At 32.6% G+C, this 18,111-nt stretch overlaps 1 pseudogene; it reads left to right on the top strand.

The window, feature by feature from the left end:
* The first annotated feature begins 299 nt into the window (after nucleotides 1-299).
* LOC132530984 (U2 spliceosomal RNA) lies at nucleotides 300-474 on the top strand (annotated as a pseudogene).
* Nucleotides 475-18,111: the final 17,637 nt, after the last annotated feature.

Here is an 18,111-nt window from a genome sequence, read left to right as displayed (position 1 = left end):
GGATAAAATTTCCATTACTTTAGGACACTGTGCTGATTATTACTCCTACAGAAGACTTTTACTTTTATTTTGATAAATACAGTTTTATTAAGGGATTGGTCTTCAAAAGTTTGCTGCATACCCATTACTTAGTCAACTCCAAAAATTGAATAATGATGTTTTTAGATAATATATCATCACTGATTTTCAAAAGGAGCTCAATGTCTTTTATCTCAAGGACAATTTTAGTTTCAAGATTCTTCTTATCCCCACCATTGTTTCTCACCACCCACCATCTGTTGTGAATATTAGTAAGGATAATCCCTTCTCAGCCTTTTGGCTAAGATCAAGTGTAGTCTATTAGTAAGGATATGCACTTGCTTTTTGCCTTCCTTTAGTATTCCAATTTCTAAAGAAAGTAGAGATCCTGGGAGATATTGCCATTTTTCAGGTTTATTACCTGGCAAGTGTTTTTGACAGACCAATTACAATTTTGCAAAACAACATTCTTATATTAATATAAAATTAGAAGTCCACCATAGAAAATGCCTTCAGTAGGGCTGATAAACATAAGAAATAGGTAAGGAATATGGACATGGAGAGAGTGTAGCATGTCTTTTGCCTTTTCATTATTTACACCTTCTATGGATTTGATGTGGCGAAAGATTCATCTTGCCATATTCAAGAACCTTACAAGTCAGCTTTGACATAGAAGATGAAGTAAGTTCTTCAGTTTCATAAGGAGGATATTTCTGTTGATGATCTTTCTACACTGAAACAGCATAATGGATGAAAGAAAGTGGAACATAGCCCAGAATGAAGAAATGTAAATATACAAATTAATCACATCTGAAATAAAAGGCAGGTATATTTTATTGTTCATTTTGGTCAATTTCTGTGAGTGGCTGGATGAGGGAAAACACTGTAAATCTGCTCCTGCATTGCTATCTTTCCAGGAGGACTTACTCACAGTTGAGAATCCAGACTGAAATAGAGTTCGTTATTCTTTTTACAGCATCACTGCAGGTGTTCCTTGCCTTTTAAACCTAATACCCTACTACTAACATTTAAGTTTATAGTACAAATAAACATAAGATTGATTATTTGCATTACAAAATAATATATGATTTTTAACAAGATTCTTCTATATAATAAGTCCTCCTCCAAAGTTCACAAAAAATGGGAATCAGTTTATCAAATGTTAATTATTCAACCTTTCAGGATCATAACTATTATGCTTTCTGTGAGATAAACTTGCTTTTGGAAATAAATACTTTCAATGCTTGGCACTTTTCCTAAAGAAAAATAGCAATTACTGAGAACAAGTTACTTAACTATATAGTTCAGCAAGCTGTCATGTTTGTAGGTAATAAAGGCTTAAATACAATCCACAGCTTTCCTAGGGGCAAGCAGAGTTTCCTCTTTGCTGAAGTAATATGATCAGATATTCTAGGTTTTGTATGCTTTTAGACATTGCCAGAGTTTGTACTAGCTGTAAGCAGCTAAGAGTAGAGGTGACAGGTAGGCCAGAATATAATGAATTGTAGTAATCCTAGCAAGAAATAACGGAAGCACATCTGAGGGTTTTTCTGTCCCTGGGAGACGCAGTAAGATATACTCTAGAAAGGCTCCTAGGATGATAATAAGATGACTGTGCAACCTGATTAATATGGACCTCAAAAACAAAGCACAGACTAAAATCAGTTCAGTGTTGTGAGCCCTAAGACATTGAGGAGGATATACTAGATGTCAGAGGGAGGAACTAAAAAGAAATATAAAGATTGATGTTGAGGAGACCCTATGAGTAATAATTTAGTCTTGTCTACATGTAACTTTAAAAAGTTGGATGATATCCAAGCCTGAATTTCAGAGAGACCATTATGTGGCATGCAGAAAGCCATCATAAGGCCCATGGGGATGGGAAACAGACCGGAGTGTGTCATCTGTGCTTATCTGACACAGAAATATATTGGTTCTAAAACCAACATTCACAATAAATAAGCAGATACAAACTTATATTTCATATATATATATATATATGCAAAGCAACATATTAAAATTACTATTCTTTTTGTTTCATGTAAATATAAATATATACTGTCACTTAAAGGACACAGTCCTACCCTCAAAAAGCTTATATTTCAAACAGTTACAATGTAAATGGTTTCCAATTATAGTTTACTTTTTTTTTTTTTTCCCGCGGCATGTGGGATCTTCCCAGACCGGGGCACAAACCAGTGTCCCCTGCATCGGCAGGCGGACTCTTAACCACTGCGCCACCAGGGAAGCCCTAGAGTTTACTATTAAATTGCCCTATTTTTTTTTACTTTTGTTTTTCAGAATATCCTATGTGCTTTTAAGCTATTTTTCCCTTGGTAATTTTTCAGATTCAAAAAGAGTTAAGAAAAGTGATGTTTATAGAATAATAGAGGCTGTGATATTGAGGATTATAGACACCTATAATCAATGGACTATTAAGTGCCAACATTTAAAATAAATATTTATTTTAACAGATTAAACATTCTTATATAAAAACTGCGGTGCATTAAAAAATGTTAAACAATCCAGTTTTGTTTTTCCATAACAGGCGGGAACTAAATCTAGAAAGATTCTTGGAATAGAATACTGAACTTGTAATGATAAGTTTGTTTTTGCACAGGGAGTTGTGTGTTAGAGGATAAGAGCTGTGTCCACAGGACAGAAACATGCAAGGAAAGCCAGATTTGATTAGTCTTCCGGATGCTGGCTGCTAACTATTTCATTTTCTCTGGGTGGACATAATTTTAAAATAGTGGTCTGAAATAGCTATAGAATGCCAAATAATAATTTTAAAAATTAAAAAAATTTTTTCCTATAAGCTTTATTTCAACTATCAAATTTTATCCAGTTTCCCTCACGTGCTCTAAAACTGTTCTCAGATAGCAGTGAACTTTGCGTATTCTTAACTAGGCCACATTTAATATAGAAGCATATTTTTAGATTCATTCTTCTCAACTTTTACTTATGAATCTCCTAATGTGAGTTATTCTTGAGTTCTACCCCAAAGAGCAAAAATAATGCTATTTCTTAATCTTACCCCAATAGTAATGTGTATATATATAAATATTTATATATATAAATAAAATTTACATATATAAATTTTCATAAGCCAACACATTTAACTTTTTGACAATGATGGTGATTAGCTAAATTTCTAAATTTTCCTTGTTTTACAGGCCACATTTTATTGACATTTTCAGAAACCTCTTAAGTAGCACAATGTGGTACATTATTTTAATGCCTCTATAAGAATCCTTGTGTAATTTTATATACTTCCTGCAAGTTATACATTTATATTTGTAAGTTCTTGTTCAACCTGATTCATGGTCATGTGGTTCATACATATTAAAAAGCATGAAGTTCCACTGATTTTATTTATATTTTAAATTAGAGATTTCATTCCATTTATATATTTTATGAAAATGCTTACATGGTACTAGTTTAACTTAAGTAAGTGGGCAGTCAGTTGCCTAGTACAGCCACTTGTTTAGGAAAATGATAGTCATTTATGATTTAGATACATTTATATGCAAGATGTAATCACAGAAAGGGTCACCAAACCTGTTCTTTTCACTGTAATTGAATTTCCAGTTCATTTAGGGATGACTGATTTAATGCCTAAATGAATACTCTAACTTTGGTAGCAAACTACTCATCATGACAGCAAGTAGTTTTTTGGTCTGTTTAGAATGTGTCAAAATTTATGTGGCATTCAATGCACAAAGATGAAAAAAATAGAAAAACATATCTAAGGAGAATGGCGCATACATTGTATTATGTGATCTTCAAGTTTTCGAATCATATGTGTTATGAGTCCAAGAATTAAACAAAAACTATAACTACTATGTTTCATGTCTATACCATATCTTTTAACTTCATATTTTCAACTACTGTAACTATGCTGCTATTTTATAACAGTTGTGCCAATTTAAAAAATTAAGAAATATTATATGCTTGCCATTTGAGCTAAAAAAAATGGCCCATTTTTAATACTGAAGTAAATTAATTCTTCTGAGAAAGTTGTGGATTATATTTAAGCTCCTTGTTAATTATGTTAATAAGGTTAATCATGGTTCATATCATTACAGACAAGTGCGAGTTCCTAAGCAAAACTAGAGGAACATCATCTTATATATTTTCCCAGTACTTTATAATATCTTCCAAATGAAGATAATTCAGCAATAAAATTGTTTCAAACAACTGATCCCACAATTTTGTTATGTAATAATAACAACCAAACGATTTCTACCTAACATTTACAAGGTTTTTTTTTTTTTTAAATACATGCATACTTTATCTAACATTTTACTGTTGCAATTAATAAAATATGGTTTTAGGCCAAGATAGGGTACGTGGAAAACCTGAAACAGAGGTGCACACTATAATTGGTTGAGTAGTAAGTGGTTCATTGCTTTCTTATCCTTTATCCATTATTTATCTATTTTGAATGACTTTTTGTTTTAAATGTTCTGTGATTCCTTTTGCAGGAATGATGCCTTTTGAGCTAAAAGTTTGAAATGTAAAGAGAATGACTTCATATATATTATATCACATTATCATGTATTTTATCCCAAACAGTTTTACTTCCCTCTCCATTAACACAATCCTTTCTTTTGTTGTAAGAATTAGCACATGTTTATACTTACAAGATTAAATTTATTTTGTTAAAAACAAGTAAAGTTATATCCAGGATTTTTTTTTTTTTTTTTTTGATGGTACGCGGGCCTCTCACTGTTGTGGCCTCTCCCGTTGCGGAGCACAGGGTCCGGACGCACAGGCTCAGCGGCCATGGCTCACGGGCCTAGCCACTCCGCAGTATGTGGGATCTTCCCGGACCGGGGCGCGAAACCGTGTCCCCTGCATCGGCAGGCGGACTCTCAACCACTGCGCCACCAGGGAAGCCCTATCCAGGATTTTTAATAACATTTTTCAAAATAAAGTCCCAATTAGGCCATTGACCCCCTTTTAATTAAGATAAAAATTTGGAAAAATTTGGTTTCTCTTTTAAATGGTTTTGTTCTCAATGCCTTTTTTTCTGAATCAATTGTCCTGTGATAAAAAAGATTTCTGATATTTTTGCACTCTAAGAAGCATCCACTTAGAATAAGGAAAGAAGGAAATGGAGTTAACATATATTGAATTCCAACTTTTCTTACTTAATCCTTACAACAGTCATCTTATTAAGCATTATTGTCATCATTTTATTTTTCTGGAAAATGAAGTTCAGAGATATTAAATAATCTATCTGAGATCACACATTTAGCCTGTGAAAAAGTTGGAATGCAAGCTCTGGTTGCCCAGATTCCTAACTCTTTGCCGACCTTCAGCTTTGGGAAGGTTTGGGAAGCTTTGGGAGGAATCTGCAGGAGCAGATTCTTGGTCCCAGGTGTCAGAAACATAAAGATGCTATTATTGTGATTCATAATCCAGTAAAAGTTAGCAAGCCTGACAATATTAGAAATATTGTCCGTGATCAATATCCATAGAATGAATGGAACAGAGAAAGATAATCTTGATGTTGTTCTATAATATATTAATTATTTTAGAAATTTAATAATGTATATGAACATTTGCATAAATTGAAATTTTAAAAATATTTGAAAAGACTGTCACGTTTTGTTACTTGTGTGTTATTTGAAACTTTCATTTGCATTTGAACTTTCTTGTACTTTACTTGATAAAGAAGTATTCAGCGTACCAGGAACGAGTAACATTTGTGTTGGTAAGGGGGATACCATTAAACTTCTTTGCTATAATGAATGTTAAGAAATATCTAGAAGTGACAATAGAGTTAGAACATGTGAAATGCCTAAAGAATGAAGGTTGCGAGATTATTCAGAAATGATATTCAAGCAGAAAGCAGTTGCATAGAGCTAATGTCGTAGGTCATATGTGCTTTGGCTCAGTCTCGTAGAAAAATAATGACCTCTAAAAATAAGTCGCTGAATTCCTATTAAAATTAAAGGCATGACTCTATTTTCCCTGATATTTTACACCATCCAAGCTCAAGAGTGAGCTGACTTTCTGTCTAGATCAGATATCAATGATATAAGACCATGGACCAAATCTGGTCAGACACCTTTTTTGCATATAAAGTTTTACTGGAACACAGAGACACTCATTTGTTTATGTATTATCTATGGCTGTTTTCATATGGCCCCAAAAGCCATATGATTGTTACTATTTGGTCCCTTACAGAAAAATTTTGTCTACCACCCTGATCTAATTGAAGGACTAGAAATAGTACTCATTTGCTATGTACATAATATTCAAACATACTCTCTTTTCTTCTCATCAGTTATGTTTACTCTTAGTGTCATTCAAGAAAATGAGGTTTAAGAATCAGTGTTATCAGACTTCAGAAATCTCTTCGCAGACATCCATCCACTTTCCCCTTTTTTCTTAAAAGTCCCTCTCTTTCCCGTCTCCCTTTCTTTTCTCTCTCTCTGTCTCTCTTTTTGTATAATTTCCTCTAAGTCCCCTGTATTGCATTTAAGTGTTGCTTTATTTATTGTTAGCCTAATGCATTGAATGATTTCACAGAATGGTGTGCGCCTTGGCATATTATCTTGTTGAACTATTCAATTAAATATGATAATGTTGAGCACACTGACACTGTTAAACACTCAGGTGAATGAGCAATTCACTGTGAAGTATTTGAAGTCATCTGCATGTCTACAAGCAATATATTTTTATATGAGTACTTCAGGCTTCTAGTGAATGGTACATGCTAGGGAAAAAAAGCTACCAAGAAATTAGAATATATAGAAGACTTAAAAAACATCAGAGAAATTATAATTTTTAATTGTTTCCTGACATATGCAAAAAGAAATGTGTAAATTGGATATTAAAAGGTTTCTCCAACAGTCATAAAGTGGTTCAAGTTTACAAAGCACTGTACTTAACTCAGTTCTATGGAGTGTATCACCATAGTCCTCAGCCTTTCTCAAAAATGTATCATTTAGAGGTATTTTTCCTCAAAGTCTAATTAGTATTGTTCTATATTGTTCCATTTTGTATCATTTATATTGCAACCTTTTTTTCTGGAAGTTGGATAGTTAATGTATCCTGAGCTACTTAGAGCACGTTTAGCTATGAAAGCAACCTTTTAGAACATCTGGGCACAAAAATAAAGAAGGTTCCTGATCAATGACATGTAGGTGGCAACTGAAGAAAAACAATCCCTTAATATTGTGCTGAAAATTCAAATTAAATGTCTACTTTCACTGGGAGGTCTTTGTTTCTGAAAATTAATTCTACTGAGAAGCCCTTTTGTTCTGTTGGAGAAGTCGCATTTCTGGCAGGAAAGTGCTAGAATGCAATTATTTTTCACTATGATTTAGAGAGAAATGAAAGAAGATGAGACTGTTTAGGAAATCTTCAAAATAGTTTAAACCTATTTTACTTAAAAATGTTCAAATAATCTGATTGTAACTTGCGTAATGAAATATATAGTGTCTTTGACTATACAGATTTTTATATATATTTATACACCTGTTAAATATTCATATACATGTTAAAGTTCTGGACAAATTCTTCCCTGACTGGGAATTGGAATTGATATATAATTCAGAAAAATGGAAAACATTTATTAGACCTCCGCGAGATAAAAATGTAGTTAGTTCTTAAGTAATTACAAAATATAAAACTCATAAAACCTTATGTTTCTATTATCAGCTTTTCAGTTCTTGTTTTTCACAGCAAAAACTTAAGAAAAAAAAAGGAAGTAAAATGCCTGTCACAGGGCTTTGCAAATAATAATATTTGGTATGTGTGTATATATATATATACATATTTGATGTATGTATATATATTTCTTCCTTCTTTCATTCATTAATATTATCAATATTTTGATATAGTTATGTAGAAATGGGCAAGGTAGGTGAAATACAAAGTTTGTTGATTCTGTGATTCATAAAGACATTCCGCATATCACTGCTCAATATCATTCTTATTTTTAAAATACTGCTTTATGTTGTAGTGTATAGTCATATTAAATCCACATCATTACCTGCTCTTCTTATAAGCCAATTCCCTTTTGCCTATAGAGCCATACTATTTGCTTTTATTTGCTTGCTTACTTTTGAACCAGTATCTGCTTCCTTCAAACTATTGATTTGACCTTCATCTATAAAACGGGACCAAGAACAATCCACAATGCCTATCATTTTAGAAATGATAAAGTAATATCACAAGCATGTAAACAAAAAAGCAAACAGCTCAGGTCCATTGGAAAAATAATTTATCCATGGGATGCAAGATGCATTTGAGAAGCTCTTTGGTAATCAAAACAAAAATGATGAAGAATTAAAGATGAAAGTTGTATTTGAGTGAGTGGGAAGTAAAAGGAACAGTTACAGGAAATATTATAAAACAAATGGAACAGAACTAGTAATCAAAGGCATACTTGAAGAAAACTTTTCACAGCTATAAAGAGAGAATTAATTAATCACGGCATGAGGATTCAATGTATAACATACAAAATAGGTAAAAAGAGATGCATGTTCTAGATACACCTTGAGAAATGTAATTATCACATATTATTTCTTTAACTGAATAATTAGCATTTGGGTAGAAAAATAAAACAGATAATGCTCAAAAAATTAGACTGGTCTCATATTTCCTGTCTACAACATGACATGATAGGTGAGCAGAATCTACTGAATTTGAACGGTTAAAAATTACGATGTGCAATTTTTATTCACAACTGAGCTGTCATTAAATAATGAAAACAATGGAAATATAGACTTTTATATAATGTCAGAAAATATTTTAAAATTTTAAATTTAAAAAATTTACAGAGGAAACAAAAAATTCTCTTCAAAAATAATCTTAATGATATATTGCAGCTAACTGAATGATGAAACAAAATTCAAAATTTAAAAAATTGGGGGAATATGAAGACAATGTCTGATGATGAGCATTGAAATCAAGTAAACATGTAGTTAAAGCTAAACTAAAAAGCAATGTTACCTGGTGGTTTGGAGCACGTGTTCTGGGGAGACAAAATGAGATTCACTTCATGGGTGGATCACTTAGAAATTTGTGGCCTTGGGCACTTACTTTCTCTAAGCCTCAGATTATTTTTTCTTAAATTGAGATAATAATGGAAACAATCTCAGAAGGTAACTTAGTGATCAAATAATACATTTTAAGTGTTCTACATAGTTCCTAGCTTAGTATTACTAATTAACATTGTTTTAATTGTGGTGATCAAATGTAATGGAGATTTATTCTTGAATGAAACCATATATAATATGAAGATAATAATGCAATCTCAAAAGTCTGGATCTAAAATCCCTGACTGCATTATAAGAGATTAAGTAGGAGCGAGGTGGGGATGGACCAACAGGCAGGGAAGAGCGTTTTAAAATCATGATAATGTACTAAGCTTATATTTATTTTTGAGGTTTAAAATTAGATTTAGGTTTGAAATATGTTGGAAAAAATAAAGTAACTTAAATCAAACTAAAAAGTAGATATGATCATTCAAATCACATGAGAAGATATACATAAAGACCATACAAGTAGCAAAGCAGAATTTAAGAAATAAGAGAAGCACCAACAATAAGAATCATAAACTAAATACAACAAAAAGAATAAAAATAAATATTATTAAAATATTTGGGTTTAGAAATTTTTTGCATAGATACATAGTGCAAGTTAATTTTTTAAAAGTTGTAAATGTTATATAATCATGACTGTCACACAAATCTAGAGGAATATATGTCAAAGATGTACTTGCCTATTTACATCTGTAATGAAGGAACCAGTGAGATATAAAGCTGGTTCAAAGACCATTTAAGGAACTGAGTATATACTATGGTCATTGAAGAAAAGGTGTTGGAATAAAAATGTTAGATTATATATAAAACTGTTTAAAGTCCTACATGGTAATAAAATGATAACTTTTATGACAAAAATATGAATCTTTTAGGACAAAAATCAATTACTTCTCCACCCTAAAATATTAAGAAATTAACATGTAATTTCAGAACCTAAATCCTGATTAATAGTAAATAATGTATCAAAGGGAGTTACATTTCCCTTGTGAATTAAATACTCCATGGGTGGGCCTGTTATTCAGTGCATTAGTATGACATTGAAAGAACATACATTCCTTCCTTTGCTTTATTCCCAAGTTTTGGATAATGTTTCTTAACAGTCAATGCTACTATTATTCTGCAAAGTACTATTTATTGAGTGTTTATTTCCATGTGTCTTCACTACATAGAATAGTTTATTTTACAAAAATGCATGAAAGGGCTTCCCTAGTGGCACAGTGGTTAAGAATCCCCCTGCCAATGCAGGGGACGTGGGTTCAAGCCCTGGTCTGGGAAGATCTCACATGCCAAAGAGCAGCTAAGCCCGTGTGCCACAACTACTGAGCCCACGCTCCACCACTGCTGAAGCTTGCGCGCCTAGAGCCCGTGCTCTGCAACAAGAGAAGCCACCGGAACTAGAGAAAGCCCACACACAGCAATGAAGACCCAGCACGGCCAAAAAAAAAAAAACAACTGCATGAAAAATCTAAGGCATCCATTTTTAAAAACTCAAATTATAACCTTACATTTTGATTATTTATCAAAATAAATTTCATGAATTATAAATCAAACAACATTTAAAAGGTATTGATAAATATTTTCAAAAGCTTGAGAAGAACTCATAAAGGAAGGAAATAATGATTTGATTACCTAAAAATTTTAAAGTTTACAACATGAAAAATGCCACAACTATATTTAAAGAGAGAATACTATGAACAAATGTAATAGGATGTTGGTACTTTTTTATAAAGTGTCATAAAATTTATTTAATATTCCAATAAAATATTGTTAAAACTGTGAACAGATAATCTAAAAAACAAAAGTATGGATAGCCAATAAAAATGTTCAATATCAATTAAATAAAATGTTAAAGTTTTAAAATATAACTCAAAGTTCTTGTGGGATTATAAATTAGTGCAAATTTATTGGGGAAGGATCTTGGCAAATAAGTCTTTGAAAGCGCTCCTATTATTTGACCCAGTATGCCCACTTTCCTAATATTATTTATAAAAGAAAATTTTAAATTAATCATATTTTCCAACAATAGGGATTATTTAAATACATCATAATACATTAATTTAATAGAATATTATGCAGCCAGTTGAATTGTGCTTTTGATGAATATTTAATATTATAATATGTTTTAAGTATAAAAGCATCAGAAGAGTTACATAAAATATTCCAAATTTGAAATGTACAATTATGCATAAAACATCTTTGACTTGTTCCCTATCTTCAGGGAAAGCATTTGGTCTTTCAATGTTAAGTATGATGGTTAGCCGGATGGTTTTTACAGATGCTATTTATCAGACTGAGAAAGTTTTGTTTCTACTTCTAATTTGAGGGTTGTTTTTGTCATTAATGGGTTTTGGATTTTGTCAAATTTTGTATATGTCTAGTGAGATGATCATATTTCTCTATTAATAAGGTCTGTTATATTAATTAATTTGGGGATGTTAAATCAACCTGGCATTCTTGGGACTTGTTCATGGTGCATAATCCATTTATATACTGGATTTGGTTTGGTAGTATTTTGTTGAGGGGGTTTGCATCTATATTAAAAAGTAGTTATCAATTAGTAGTTTTCTTCTTGTGAGTCTTTGACTTCCAGGTCATGGTAACAGTGGCCTCACAGAGGAGTTGAGAAGTAGTCCTTCCTCTTCTGTTTTTTTGGAGAAGTTTATGAAGATTTGGTATTAGCTCTTTGAATGTTTGGTAGAATTCGCCAGTAAAGCCATCTATGTCTGTGATTTTCTTTGTGTGGAGTTTTAATTTTTGTTGAGGTGTAGTTTGCATGGAACACTATATTAGGTTCAAGTGTACAACATAGTGATTAGATATTTGTATATGTTGCAAAATGATGACCACAATAAGTCTGTCACCATACATAGTTACAGATTTTTTTTTCCTTGTGATAAGAATTTTTAAGATTTACTCTCTTAGCATATTTCAAATGTGCACTACAGCGTTAACTATAGTCACTATGCTGTACATTACATCCCCATGTCTTATTTTATAACTGGAAGATTGTGCCTTTTGACTCCCTTCACCCATCACACCCACTCCCCTCCTATGGCAACCACCAATCTATTCTTTGTTTCTATGAGCTTGGGTTTTTGTTGTTATTTATTTATTTTTAAAATTTTACATATAACTGAGGGTGTATGGTATTTGTCTTTGTCTGACTTCTTTCACTTAGCATAATCCCCTCAAGGCCCATCCATGTTGTCACAAATGGCAGGATTTCATTCCTTTTTATGGCTGAAAAATGTTCCATTTTATATATACACCCCATCTTCTTTATCCATCAATAGACACTTAGGTTGTTTCCATTTCTTGGCTATTGTAAATAAGGCTTTTACGAACATGAAGGTGCATATATCTTTTCAAGTAGGTGTTTTTGCCTTCTTCAGATAAATACCCAGGAGTGGAAATTACTGGATCATATGGTAGTTATATTTTTAATTTTTTGAGAAAGCTCCACTCCATGCTGTTTTCCATAGTGTCTGTAGCAATTTACATTCCCATCAATAGTGCCCAAGCGTTGCCTTTTCTCCATATTCTCACCAACACTTGTTATTTCTTGTCTTTTTAATAATGGCCACTCTAACAGGTATAAGGTGTGATATTTCATTGTGGTTCTGAGTTGCATTTCCCTGATGATTAGTGATGTTGAGCATGTTTTCACATACCTGTTGGCCATCTGTATGTCTTCTTTAGAAAAATGTCTATTCAGATCCTCTGCCCATTTTTTCAATCAGATCGTTTGGTTTTTTTGCTATTACATTATATGAGTTCCCTATATATTTTGTATATTAACCCTTTATCAGATATATGATTTGCAAATATTTTCTCCCACTTAGTAAGTCACTTTTTCATTTTGTGGATGGTATCCTTTTCTGTGCAGAAGCTTTTTAGTTTGATGTAGTCCCACTTGTTTAATTTTGCTTTTATTGCCTTTGCTGTGGTGTCAAATCCAAAAAATAATTACTAAGATTAATGTCAAGGACCTTACTGCCTATGTTTTCTTCTAAGATTTTTATGGTTTCAGGTCTTACAGTAAAGTTTTTAATCCATCTTGAGTTAATTTTTATGGTTGGTGAAAGATAGAGGTCTAGTTTCATTCTTTTGCATGTGGCTGTTCAGTTTTCCCAACCTCATTTATCAAAAAGACTGTCCTTTTCCCATTGTGTATTCTTGACTCCTTTGTCTTAAATTAATTCACCATGTATACATAGGTTTATTTCTGGGGTCTGTATTCTGTTCCACTGATCTATGTGTCTGTTTTTATGCTAGTACCATACTCTTTTTTTTTTTTTTTTTTTTTTTTTTTTTTACCATACTCTTTTGAGTACCATAATTTTAGTAAAGTTTGAAATCAGGGAGCGTGATACCTCCAGCTTTGCTTTTCTTTCTCAAGATTGTTTTGTCTATTCACGGTCTTTTGTGGTTCCATACAACTTTTTGAATTATTTGTCCTGTTTCTGTGAAAAATGTCATTGGAATTTTGATAGGAATTACATTGAATCTGTAGATTGCTTTGAGTAGTATGGACATTTTAACAATATTAAATCTTCCAATCCATGAGCATGGAGTATCTTTACATTTTATTTGTGTCATCTTCAATTTCTTTCAATCAGTGTCTTAGTTTTTAGTGTACAGGTCTTTCGCCTCCTTGGTTAAATCTATTCCTAGGTATTCTATTCTTTTTGTTGCAATTGTAAATGGGATTGTTTTCTTAATTTCTCTTTCTGACAGTTTGTTATTAGTATTTCTATGTATTGATATTGCATCCTGTGACTTTACTGAATTCATTTATTAGTTCCAGTTTTTGGTGGAGTCTTAAGAGTTTTCTACTTATGGTGCCATGTCACCTGCAAGTAAATAGTGACAGTTTTACTTCTTTCTTTCCAATTTGAATGTTTTTAATTTCTTTTTCTTTACTAATTGCTGAGCTTAGGACTTCCAATACTATGTTGAGTAAAAGGGGTGAGAATGGGCATCATTATCTTGTTTGTGATCTTAGAGAAAAAGCTTTCAGTTTTTTACCATTGAGTATTGTTAGCTGTAGTTTTTTTATATATGGCCTTTATTATGTTGAGGTATGTTTGCTCTACATCCACCTTGTTCATCCTAAATGAATGCTGAATTTTGTCAAATACTTTTTCTGCTCCCATTGAGATGATCACATGATTTTTATCCTTTATTTTGTTAATGTGGTGTATCATGTTGATTGAGATTTGGGGGTGTTGAACTATTCTTGAGTCCCTGCAATAAATCCCACTTGATCATGGTGCATGATTCGTTTAACATATTGTTGAATTCAGTTTGTTAATATTTTGTTCAGAATTTTTGCACTTCTATTTATCAAAGATATTGGTAATTTTCTTTTCTTGTGGTGTCCTTGGATGGGTTCATATCAAGGTAATGCTGGCTTTGTGAAATGAGTTTGAAAGTGTTGAATCCTGTTCTGTCTTACGGAAAAATTCTAGAAAGATTGGTACTAATTCTTCTTTGAATGTTTGGTAGAATTCACTAGTGAAGCTGTTTGGTCTTGGACTTTTGTTTGTAGAGAGTTTTTATTATTGATTTAATCTTATAACTAGTAGTCAATCTGTTCAGATTTTCCATTATTTTCATGATTTAATCTGTAAGGTTGTTTGTTTCTAGGAATTTATCCGTTTCTTCAAGGTTTTCCAATTTGTTGGTATATAATTATTCATAGTGTTCTCTTATGATCCTTTGTATTTCTGTGGGATCAGTTATAACATCTTTTTCATTTCTTTTTTTTGCGGTACGCAGGCCTCTCACTGTTGTGGCCTCTCCCGTTGCGGAGCACAGGCTCCGGACGCGCTGGCTCAGCGGCCATGGCTCACGGGCCCAGCCGCTCCGCAGCATGTGGGATCTTCCCGGACTGGGGCACGAACTCGTGTTCCCTGCATCGGCAGGTGGACTCTCAACCACTGCGCCACCAGGGAAGCCCTCTTTTTCATTTCTGACTTTATTTATTTGAGATCTCTCTTTTTTTCTTGGTGAGTCTAGTTAAAATTTGTCAATTTTATTTATCTTTTCAAAGAAGCAGCATTTGGTTTCATTCATTTTTTTTTCTATTATCTTTTTGCACTCTCATTTACTTCTGCTTGATCTTTGTTATTTCCTTCCTTCTATTAACTTTGGGCTTTGTCTGTTCTTCTTTTTCTAGTTCCTTGGTGTGTAAAGTTGTTTGAGATTTTTCTTGTTTCTTGAGGTAGGCATGTATTACTATGAATTTCCATCTTAGAACTGCTTTTTGCTCCATCATAAGTTTTGATATGTTGTATTTTCATTTGTCTCAAGGTATGTTTTGATTTTGCTTTTTATTTCTCTGTTGACCCATTTGTTGTTCAGTAGCATGTTGTTTAGTCTTCATGTATTTGTGAATTTTTTAGTCTTCTTTTTGTAATTGATTTGTACTTTCATACCATTGTGGCTGGAAAGATGCTTGATATGATTTCAATCTTCTTAAAATTGAAACATATGATCTATCCTGGAGAATGTTCCATGTGCACTTGAGAAGTTGTGTGTTCTATTTGTTTTGGATGGAATGTTCTGTATATATCTAAGTCCATCTTGTCTAATGTGTTGTTTAAAGTTGATGTTTACTTACTGATTTTCTGTCTGCATAATCTGTCCTTGGTATAAGTGGGGTATTAAAGTTCCCTGCTATTATTGTATTGTTGTCTATTTCTCCCTCGAGGTCTGCTAATATTTGCTTTATATATTTAGGTGCTCCTGTATTTGCATAAATATTTACAAAGGTTATATCTTCTTTTTGGATTGGCTCTTTTATCAATATGTAATGCCCTTCTTTGTCTCTTATTACACCTTTTCTGTTAAAGTTTATTATGTCTGATATAAATATAGCTACCCTAGCTTTCTTTACACTTGCATTTGCATGAAATATCTTTTTTCATTCCTTCACTTTCAGTGTGTGTATATCCTTGCACCTGAAGTGAGTCTCTTGTAGGCAGCATATAGATGGGTCTTGATTTTTTATCAATTCAGTCACTCTATATCTTTTAATTGAAGAATTTAATCCATTTACATATAAAGTAATTATTGATAGGTGTGTACTTACTGCCATTTTGTTAACTATTTTCTGACTGTTTTTTAGTTTCTTTGTTCCTTTCTTCTCTTGCTGTCTTCATTTGTTGGTTGACAACTTTCTTTAAGGGTATGGTTACATTCCTTTCTCATTGTCTTTTGGTATGTACTATAGATTTTTGTTTGGTAGTTACAGGGGGGCTTACATAATAGCTTATATATATAAAACAGTATTTTAAGTCTATAACAACTTAAGTTTGAACACATTCTAAAGTTCTACATTTTTACTCTTCCATCCCAATGCTTTGTTTTTGACTTCACATTTTAGGTTTTTTTATTTTATGTATCCCTTAACTAATTATTGTATTTTCAGTTATTTTTACTAATTCTTCTTTTAAAATTCCTACTAACTTTATAAGTTTATATATATATTACTATATATATAGTATATATACTTTTTAAGTTTATATATTAATATATATAACTATATATAAAACTTTATAACTTTACTATATATTTATCTTTACCAGTGAGGTTTATATTTCTATATGTTTTCTTGTTACTCACTTGTACACTTTCTTTTTGGCTTTAAGAAGTCCTTTTCACATTTCTTGTAAGGCTGGTTTAGTAATGATGAACTTATTTAGCTTTTGCTTGTCTGAAAACTCTCTTTCTCCTTCAATCTGAATAATAACTTTGTTGGGTAGAGTATTCTTGGTTGGAAATTTTTTCCCTTTCAGTGCTCCCTTATTGCTTGCAAAGTTTCTGTTGAAAAATCTGTTCATACTCTTATGGGGGTTCCCTTGTATGTAACAAGTAGTTTTTCCCTTGATGCTTTTAAGGTTCACTCCTTGTCTTTGAGTTTTGACATTTTAATTATAATGTGTCTTGGTGTGGGTCTCTTTATGTTCCTCTTATTTGGAACTCTTTAGGCTTCCTGGATCGAAATGTCTATTTCTTTCCCCAGGTTAGAAAAGTTCTCGGCCATTATTTTTTCAATAAATTTTCTGTCCTTTTCTCTCTCTTTTCTCTTTCTGGGACTCCTAGATGTTAGTCTGCTTGACGTTGCCACGTTAGTCTTTTAAGCTATTGTCACTTGTTTTCATTCTGTTTTCTTTTTGCTGCTCTATTGGGTGAAGTCCCCTGCCTTGTCTTTGAGTTTACTGATCCTTTTTTTCTGCTTCCTTTAGTCTGTTGTTAAACTCCTCTATTGTATTTTTCAGTTCAGATATTGTACTCTTAAGTTCTGTGACTTCTGTTTGGAACTTCCTTATATTTTCCTTGAAGTTCTTACTTTGTTCATCTATTCTTCTCTTGAGTTTGGTTAACATCTTTATGATCATTACTTTTAACTGTTTATGAGGTAAATTACTTATCTCTGTTTCATTAATTTTTTTTATGTTTTATTTTGTTCCTTTGTTTGAAATGTATTTCTCTGTCTCTTCATTTTTCTTGACTCTGTGTTGGTTTCTACACGTTAGATGAAACAGCCACTTCTCCCAGTCTTGAAGAGTTGGCCTTGTGCAGGAGATGAATCTTACTGTTTAATCTTGCTCTAGCTTTTGGTTGTCTCCAAACTTTTGTGATTGTCTAAGAAGGCTATTTTATTTTTAATAGGTCTCTGTAGTTGAGGGTGTGCCAAGACCAGACAGTGTCCTAACTAGATTCAGGCTGATTGGAGGTCAGACCCTCAGACGACAGCTTTTAAAGAATGCAAATATACAGAGTTCTGCAGGACCACATGCATAAGCCCCACTGGCCCGCAGAGACAGGTAATCCGGAGGTGTTCCCTGGGCAGCAGTCACAAAAATCAGGGTTCCAGTTGCATACACAAGCTTTTTTCTGGGAGATGCAAGTGAGCTATAGTGAGGCAGAGGAAAAGTGCAAAGATGCTATCCACCTACCTACATTCCCTGAGAGCATCTCTATAGATTTTAGTTGTGTGCCAAACCTGAAACCTGCCCCA

This window comes from Lagenorhynchus albirostris, chromosome 12 (genome assembly GCF_949774975.1).
Source record: "Lagenorhynchus albirostris chromosome 12, mLagAlb1.1, whole genome shotgun sequence".
NCBI classification, from domain to species: Eukaryota; Metazoa; Chordata; class Mammalia; order Artiodactyla; family Delphinidae; genus Lagenorhynchus; species Lagenorhynchus albirostris.
This window is presented reverse-complemented; position numbering and strand designations above follow the sequence as displayed.